Below are 10,372 nucleotides of genomic sequence, written 5' to 3' on the forward strand. Positions count from 1 at the left end.
CACAGACTCCAACTCCTCTGCTTCTCAACTTCTCCACACAAGCTCCACATATATATACAGTACAGCTCCTCCCCCTGATGTCCCGCCTTCCACTCCCCATAGGATGGAACTTTCCCTCCAAACCCATGACAGACAGGTACCATCAGTGCTGTATGTAACAACAGGATAGAATAGGATATCTAAAATATCCAAGGCAAGCACTCACACACACACACACACACAGGGAGAGAGGGAGAGAGGGAGAGAGAGAGACATAGAGAAGGAAAGAATTAAATTTTATTCTCCAAATAAAATAAGTTTCCTAAACTTGTAAACCATTAAAATGCAAAGTACAGAAACAAAAAATGAACAATATTAATGTAAACTAAAGTTATTAAAATGTATAGCTACTAATTATTGATTGGATGCTGTTCTATAAAAAGGGGACATGCTTGGCTGCACAGAAATATTTGAAGATCATTAATATACATGTGTTTATTTTGCTGAGCCTAAATTGGAAGTGGTAGATTATTCCTATTGTCAAACAAATTAGGAACTGTGACAGTTACTGCTATGCAGTCCTGATATACGATTTCTTTCCCTCTCTTCTTATTAATTTCTGTCAAATTAAAACTAAAATACCATTGCAAACCTTGAAGAGCAATAATATGAAAATCAAATGTGAATAGCTGTTAGAAAAAAACTTAGTATTCTTTATTGCTTGAGGCAACCACAGAATGAGAGAGAGAGAGAGAGCAAGAGAGAGAGAGAGAAAGAAGAAACTAAATTTGTATAACAAAAAGAAGGTGGGGGAGCTCTTTGGGGACCTGCTGCCAGCTAAAACTTAAAGCCCTGTCAAAACAACAGTTATACTGTGGGAAAATTCTTAAATCCTTGTGCTGTTGATATCTCTCCTTCAGTTTCTCCCTTAAAACAAAAACCTAAGTGAAGTTCTTGTTCCCTATAAAATTGTCAATGCCTCATTTCATCTGAAGACATATTAATAATTTCTTATCTTGTTTCAGATGAGTTTCATGACCAAGATATCCTGAAATTTTACATCTCCTTGTGATGACCTTTCCTCTGTACTTATTTTACCAAATATCACTGGCAACATTCCTTCCATTCCATCAACCTTCAGGATACATAGATCTCAATATTGCTTTGGAACCGCAATACTATGGAGCCTTCCGTAAATAATTGATGATACGTAGCTCATTCATTGTGAAATTCTGAAGAGTCTTAATACTGGCAGAAAGCATTCATCTTTAATGCATTTTGTATAACTCAAAGTTAACCTTTACAGAAGGTACATGCTTCTATTCTATGAATCCCTAAATCAGCTTTTCTAATCTAACACTGCATAATCACATATACCTCTCATAGCCAGAGCAGAGACCATGCAGTCAGTTTGACTTCCAAATATAAACCATTACAGCACAAAGCATTCTTGATGTAAGCTGAAACAACCTGGCAGCTGATTCAAAAGATTATTTGTTAACATTTAAGAATGAATTTCTCTTATCCTAGCACTGATTGGGAATTTATTCTCAGGGCAGCTCCTATTTCAGTTATTGTGAAAAGTAGCAATTATGTTTTCAACTCCTAATTGTCTCAGCTGTTCACAAAATATTTCAGATGACACAAATGCTCCTCAAATCTTGTTGATTCTACAGATGAAGGACTTATTTTTTTCAAAGGTGGGTCCCAAATATGCCAAACAAAATGGCTGAACAAGTACGTAGATGAAATGATAGCATATGTCCAAGGAAATGGGAAATCCATTTCCAATAGAATTCTTCAGTTAAACCATATGATTTTATGAGGCAACTGGCCACAAAGAAGATGCAATGAGTTTTTTTAAAAAAAAGATTGAGAAAAACCTCAGCTGGTTTAGCTAAATTGTTTACTAATCCAGAAACAACTTCCTGGTGCCTATGAATCACTAAAAGCTGCTTACTTCAGTTAAAACCAATAGTATCATTAAAATAGAATGGAGGCAGGTATAACAGGAAAAAAACAATCAAGTCAAATATCTGTCTGAAAACACAAAAGCCTGGCGGAATAGAAAGGTCTTCTCTAGCTATCAGGAAACAGCAGAGAAACTAGTCTAACCTCATGGGGCAAGATGGCCCACAGCTTTCATACTGCCACAGAGAAAGAACTCTTCCTAGTTATCATCGATCATGCTTGTACCATTGATAGAACAGAGGAGGGTCTGTCCATTAGATTTTAGGAAGCAGGAAGGCTACTTTAAATAACCTGGACCCAAGCCATATAGATCTTAAAGGATAATTACCAACACTTTGAGTTGTTTACAGAAGCAAATTAGCAGCCCACACAATTAATGCAAGTTGGATTGCATACTTCCCATCATATCTGGGATCAGCTGGGATTTCTGAAGGCTTTCTAAAGTAAAATTATCTTCATTCTGACTGCTTTGTCAATTTGTGTCTGAGTCCACTTACTTTTGTATATCCTTAATTCTCACCTAGGACTTAGTTTTAGACCCTCTCTATTGTTTATACATTCCATCTACTATTCCACTCCTTTGTTTTTACAAAGCACTTTTGATTTTGTTATTGATTTTTGGATTCTGAAATTTATTTTTAGTTCTTTACCGTGCAGATTGTTATTCTTTATTCTTAAACACCCCTCTTACTTTAGGAGGCAACATTAGTTGTTTATAATAATTTTACTTTTCCAGCTCTTTGTTGTTGATTATTTTTAAAACCCATCTCCTTAGTTTTGTTACTTAACTTTTCTTCAGTTTATTACTCCATCTGTATGGGGATGGGAGTGCTCTAATTGTTGTTGTTTGTTTGCTATACTGAATCTTCCCTCATTTCTCCCATGGACCCTAGTTTTCCAGGTCAGCCTTTTAGGTATTGTTGCTAATTTGTTATATCTGCTCCTCTCTCTTTATACTCTACATGTGTAAGCACACAAACATCACCACCACGTCTTGGAGAAAGTGCATTACACACAACTACTCTTTATTGTTGATTAAAGACTGCCAGGTTCCCACTGCTCTGCTCTCTTCCCTTGTTTCTTTAGTCCAGTTTTTCCACTATAAGGTTTAAAGGTAAAGGTAAAGGTTCCCCTTGACAATTTTTGTCCAGTCATGTTCAACTCTAGGGGGCGGTGCTCATCCCCGTTTCCAAGCCATAGAGCTAGCTTTTTGTCCGAAGACAATCTTCCGTGGTCACATGGCCAGTGCAACTTAGACACGGAACGCTATCAGGCTTAGGGAAGCTCTATTTATTGTAGCTGCCATGATCTGCTAGAGGGAGAAGCGTGAAGACATAAGGTGCATGAATATTGAGCAGTCAACAGTACACAATTGTTTTTCTTTAAGGAGGAAGAAGCTAACTCAAGTGCCAAAACAACACCTGAAATGTCTGAAATGCAGCAAGCTTAATCTTCTCTTTACCATTGTGTCTTTAACTTTCATGCAACTGTGTGAAAAACTAAAGAAGCTATACTGTAATCAGTTTGGTTTCGTGTTACAAGGGAACAGGAGGAACAGAGAGTGAGGAGTGTTACATGTTTCTGAATCTCAGCCTGGACCAAACTGAGACTCAGGGAGCATCACTGTGTTCTTCCCTGAAGCAATCCAGGAGGCCTATGTGCAGCCTCAAAATAAACGTCCAGTAAAAATCAAGTTCTTCCAGAAGCATGATATGCATGGCAAACTCGACAGACTGGCAGCATCCTAGTCTACACCATTTCAGGGCTAAACCCCCTGTGATGCCACAGAGGAAAGGCAAGCAAAGGTTGGAGGTATTAGGTTTCCTCCCAGGTTTTGTGCCAGTACTGCGACACTAGTTCCCCAATCTCTTGCCTTCTCCAAATGGCATGAAGAACCTAATGCTGGCATGCCAAAAAGAGTAAGGAGAAGGGGTTGAGGAAAGAGCCAGTAGGTGCATACATGTGGTTCCATCAGATTATTTGAAGAAATACAAACAAACACTTTCACACTGTCCTGATGCCTACCGGGAATGGGAGGAGAAAGGTGCCCAGACCTCAAAGATGCCTCTCACAAAAATCATTCTGTGTCTTCTTCTGATGCTTTGTGCCCTGTTATTCATCACCCCCACACACACAAACATTGCCAAAGATCTGAAGGAGTTTAGCAATTAATGCCATGTGACACTAGCCACTCTAAAGCCAGGTAATTCTTTGCATACGTCATAAATAACAGAACAAATGCTTGGGCTCTCTGCATCTTCAATCGATAGGTAACAAAAAACTAAAAAGAAACTCCAGCTCCAAATTAAATGGTATATTCTCTTCAAGGAGACAATAGACAGTCAGTGTATATTTGTTTAAAAAATATGGACACAGAGAAAAGTTAGTCAAAATCAGAAATACACATAGAATTCCAAGTACTGCACCTTATATCACAGCATGGCCTCTTAAACATATGACAGCTTAATTCTAAGAGGATAAAAGTAGCATTTATGTATGGAAGTTTATTCTTGACAGTCCATGACAGATAATATTAAGAATACTATTAATTAATAATCAAAACACTGGTATGAAATTGTCCTGATGGTTGTATATTTTAAAAATGTATAGCTTGTGTGGCTCCTTAGAGACAAATTTCTGTTTCAGCAACATTCTGTACAGTATATGTCATTTTACTTCATTGGATGCCCAAAAATTCAATTAGAGCAGCCTAGCTGCTTTAAAATTATTGAGCTGGAACCTGGCAAACAGGCTTCCTGCAGGCATCTGGTTGTCTACAGTGGGAAACACATGGGAACTTGGGAAAGATAGTCCAAAAATTTATTTTTCCAAATCCTGTGACAGAAAGATGAATAGGAGTCATCTTGTGTTCTTATATTACATGAAAGCTCCTATCTATCTATCTATCTATCTATCTATCTATCTATCTATCTATCTATCTATCTATCTATCTATCTATCTATCTATCTATCTATCTATCTATCTATCTATCTATCTATCTATCTATCTATCTATCTATCTATCTATCTATCTGTCTGTCTGTCTGTCTCTCTGTCTCTCTGTCTCTCTGTCTAAAATAAATGAAGTTCACCTGTAAGCCACCTCATTATTTATACATTCAAAAACAAATCATAAAGTATTGCATTAAAAAACTTTAGTGAAACAATTCCCTTCTCATCTTTAGCATTAAAACAAAATAAAAAAGATTTACAACATGCTTGCTTGATAGAAACCCCCATTTTATCAAATCCTGTGGGTCTTACCCTTTAGTAAGTATAGGCAGAGTTGTACTCACGATGCCCTCTCCATTTTCACAACTATAGCCATTTTAATTCCATACAAGGAGCTCAGATCTGTACCCTGGAATTCTCAGCAAACTACCATTTATCATCAAAATTATCATCGAAAGTTCGCGGTTAGTTCTTTTTTTGTTTTTTGTTTTTTGTTTTTGTTTTTTGCTTTTTGTTTTATATTGTTAATGGTCAATTAAAGGTATCACTTGTTCCTGCGTTTGTATTGTTTCCACAACCATGCAGCTTTTTCCTGATTTTTCCTGATTGTACCTTACTAGTACAACTATAAACCAAGGTAAGTTAGTAGTGTATATCTGTCATCTGAGTTTGCTGTTTGCTTTTACAAATGGAGTAGTCTGTTTGATTTTACTGGCAGGCCATGCTGCTCAAGATGGGTGCTTTTCCAAACCCAATACTCTGTGTTAAAGGAGTCCAAAATTGTCAGAAAATGGATTATTTAGTCCAGACAAAGATAGCCCATTCTCCTTTACCAAGAAGCTGAGAGCTGAAGGCAAAATATGTTTTTTGCGAAAGTCACAAAATTATTTTCAAATCAAAGTATTTAAAAAAACATCTACAAAAGAGTTACTGAAAGACAGAATAGATGCACTCTGGCTTTGTAGGTTTATAAAAGGCACTTCCTAATTTTGCTAAAACAGGAAATAGTTGAATACATGCATCGTATGTTCTTCTGGTAGAGCACTTGATTCCATTATGAGTGCATTTGGAGAAGATTAAAACTGTGCCAATCTTTAACATGGGAGGGGCTTCCAGTAAAAGCCTCCATAATACATTTATGGCATATCATGTGCAGTCTGTAATGTGTCATCTAACTATAAGACCCCATTAAGTCCTCGAAAGCTTAAATGTCCACGAATTTGATTAGAACAGAGGGGAAGAGAATCATGGGGTTTGTACATATGCCTCTTTAATAGGATTTTCTTTGAAACTAATCAGATAGTAACTGCTTAGTAAAGGCTAAGATTATTTTTCCAAGAAGTATTTGCACCAACAGGATCTGAAATTTCAGCATCAATTGCATCTGTCCATCCCTGCATGGGTTTACACATTACTATATTAGATTTGCTGATGACATAATGAAATGACATTGCAGTGGCTAGAAGGAAGAAGGATGTAGCTGTTTTATTACAGAACATCCCTGCTGCCTCAGATGGGCAGATTTAGAACTGGAAATATCAGTCATGAAACTTTAAACACCTTTTTTTGGTTGGGGGGGGGAATACACCAAACCTTTTAGAATTGTTCTTTGTTTATTTATTCATTTATATATTAATTTATGAGCTGCTTTGGTTCCTTGCTTCCCTTGCTCCCCTGGCACTTAGGTATGAATCTTTTAACTACAAATTCTTCACCTGTTCCTATAGGAGGATTATGAAAATGTTTCCTTTCTGATCCCCATTCTGTGCTGATCCCTGCAACCATGATTCCTTGTGAACACCATTCATTGCAGCAGTGAGTTTTAATCTTCTCCAAATGCACTCATAATGGAATCAATGTTTTGCATTCCAAGCCCCAGAAAACCCAACCAGCATGGCCAGTGGTGAAATAACTGTGGGAATGTCCATCCAAAACATCCAGTGACTTGGTGGTTCCCTGTCCCTAGCTAACTATATGAATTGCTTCTTGCTAGATCATGATAGGCAAAGTGTAGCTTTCCAGATGTTGCAGAGGCTATCAACTTAGCCAGCCTAGCTAATGGTGAGGACTACTGGGAGCCGATGTCCAACAACATCTGAAAGTGTGCAGTTTGCCCACCCCAGCACCAGACACTCCAGATCTTGAACTTCTGATGTGCTGTTGTACCCGGCACCATCATGCCATGAAATAACAAGGGTTACAAAAGAGTGGAGCAGTGTTGACAGATAGGAACAACAATGCTTCCTTGATTTCCAGGTATTTATTTTATTTGCATCCTGGCATTTGCTGTGATTGGCTTGCAGTAAAGTTCAAACCCTATAAGCCAATTAAGTTGTAAGACTGTGGGTCTTGTTTAGTGCAACGGGGCTCATTTCTGGGAGAGAGATAAAAAAGATTGCTCTGTAGGAAGGACTTTCCTATACAGACTTTTTGCTATGTTCTGTAGTAATGCATTTCCATAGACCTACTGTGTCATGTCTGCCATGTTTGTGGTTGTTTGCATCCCATCCATTCCTAGCATTCTGTCTCTCTGCATACCTGTTTCTTGCATCTCCTCACTTTGCCTCATATATTGTATTGTTTTCTAGCATTTTGACTTATACTTGATTCTTTGAGATAGATATTGGACAGCAGCCTGCAGGATATTTATGTGGACACATGGATAACCATGAGAGTTATTGTAGTCAGGTGACTAGGGGCCAGTTGCATACTGGGCAGACACCTAGGACACACCTGAAAAGTAGCCACAGCTAGCTGTAGCCACTTAACTGTATGCTTATAAATATTTAATTATTAAAACAAACTCTCCAGTTTATGAATGAGACATATTGTGCTTTTGTACCCATGATTCAAAAAGCCAGGAAATGACCTGGGATTGCCATTATTGTGTCCACATTGACTTTAGGGAAAAGGATGTCAGACTTTATGTAGTAAAGGGCAGTCTAAAAGTTGCCAAAAGCAATGGCAGCAATCAAGATTGTCTACAGGTTACTCTCTTGTGCTCACTACCATTCACAAAGTGAAACCACACAAGGGAAAATCACAGAAGCCCACTCTTTTTTTTTTCATCAGTTATCCATTTCTCATCCAAGCACAAAGCAATTGTCATGGTTGTTTTTCAGCAAGTGTGAATGGTAGTATGCATGAATGGAACATTAGAGACTGGTTGATTATTATCCAATACCATGGGATTCAGAGAGAGCTTTTTTCACCAGTGATCTTACTACTGCCTCCTTTAAACATGTTGGGATTTTACCCTGCTGCTTGGAAGCATTCTCCCCTCCTCCTACTCACTAGCCCAGTTTTGCTTGGACAGTTTTTATAAGCCAGGAAGGACAAGAATCCAAGAGATATGTGGTAGCTTCACTTCTCCAACAGTCCTGTTCATATCCTCAGGCTGCAAAAACCGGAACTTATCTATTACCACAGGACAGCAGTGGGCGTATTTACATTCACAGGACCTGTATCAACTACAGCATCCAAGTGAGAATGGTTGGGAGTTCAATTCTGCACTGTGCCTCCTGTGAGTGGAGCTATCCTATGTAATCTGTGTAATCATAGACAATGTGCAGAGTCTCGGGATATCCTCATAAGAAGGGAATGGCAAACTACCTCTGAGAATTCTGTACCTGGAAAGAGTCACGATAAGTCAGAATTCAGTTGATGGTGCATTGTTGTTGTTGTTGTTGTTGTTGTTGTTGTTGTTGTTGTTGTTGTTGTTAACTGAAGTACAGCGGTCACGTTTGCCCCTACTCTAGTTTTCCAAGATTGATCAAGCAGCCATGTCTGCCTTCATTGGAAAAGATGGCAGTGGACCATGTTTCCTTGTTAGAGGAGGTAAAACCAACCGCCTTGTAGATAGAATGTAGTGGATAGAATAATGGACTAGGTTTGAATTCCTGGTCAACTGTGGAAGCTGACTGGGGGAGTACCCTGTTTCCCCATAAATAAGCCCTACCGCAAAAAATAAGTCCTAGTTAAGTGAAACCCCACCCTCCATCATTGTGCAGCATTGCGCAGCAACTGGAAGAAGATGACATGACTGTATTTGAATAAATGTAGATGGCTGTACATGAAAAAAAAAAAACATCCCCTGAAAATAAGCCCCAATGTGGGTTTTTGGAGCAAAAATTAATATAAGACCCTGTCTTATTTTTGGAGAAACAGGGTAGAACTGGTGAAACCACTCTGTAAATATCTCACTTACTTTAAAAGCCCCGATAGGGTTGCTCTAAGTCAGTTCTTATTTGAAGGCACATAACAATCACTGTGTAAGATACACATAATTACAATAGAGTGATGAATTCACCTGCAAAGAAAGAAGGCCCTAGTGGGCAAAAGAATTATATTTGAAAAGCCCAAAATGATTTTTGGTAAACACCACATAGCCGTGCACTTCAAACCCACAAACACACTAAGGCAGAGACTCGTCCACCCAAAAAACGGGACAGCAAAACACAAGAGGAGCAATACGGTATATGTGGTCCAATGCAAGTAGGAGTGTTTGGAGTTCTACATTGAAGAAACCAAACAGCCACTAAACAGGAGAATGGCCCAGCATAGGAGGGGCAATGGCTCAGGATCACGATCAGCAGTGTTCCTTCATTTGAAGGACAAATGACACTAATTTGATGACCAAGAGGTACTCATTTTGGACTGAGAAGATAGGTAATTTGAGAGAGAGGTCGGGGAGGCCACACATGTGCATATAGAAAATCCCTCTCTCAGCAGGGCCAGAGGCCTTAGACACAATCTGTCTCCTACTTATCATGCTGCCCTTTCATCCATCCCCAGAAAGATCAGGACCACACACCAGAAAGACCACTGTTAATGACTGTTAACGACCCATGGCAATGGGTGGAGAAGGACTGCAGAAGTGGGATTTTCACTCTCCCCCATCTTTTGTCCATCTAACACGCCTATTCAGACCAGGGGAAAGTGAAACCAACATGGAGGATATATCAAGGGTCTCCTACCAACTCTCCTCAGACTGAAGACGCTATTTGGATGAGTAGCGAAACATTACAACCTAATAAGAAAGAAGTCCAGTTGCCATGAGTCAACTTCCAGATAACCTCACCTGGATGACTGAGAATCTTCACAGATATACATGCATTGTAATTGCAAGTGAGTTATGTATACAGCTAAGGGTGCAACTAAACAGGGCAGCTGGATCAAGTTAGATCAGGATGAAAAAGGCTGAATGCCATGGAGAGCATGCCATGGTATAAAAGCATTTAGGTGTCTCTGATTTAGGTGAAGAAGAATTTCAAAATTCAGTACAAGTGTAAACAAAGTCTCTTGGATATTAGAAAAAGAGGAAAACTGGATGTTTGTGCATGTTACTCTAAAAAATGGAGGAGAAACCATGCCACCAAATGGTTACAGTTATCCCATCCCAATTACAAATAGAAAAATGAGGTATTTTAAGCACAAACCATAGTGATTACGTAAAACCAAACCAGTGGAAT

The sequence above is a fragment of the Pogona vitticeps genome, chromosome 4, assembly GCF_051106095.1.
Source record: "Pogona vitticeps strain Pit_001003342236 chromosome 4, PviZW2.1, whole genome shotgun sequence".
Classification (NCBI taxonomy): Eukaryota; Metazoa; Chordata; class Lepidosauria; order Squamata; family Agamidae; genus Pogona; species Pogona vitticeps.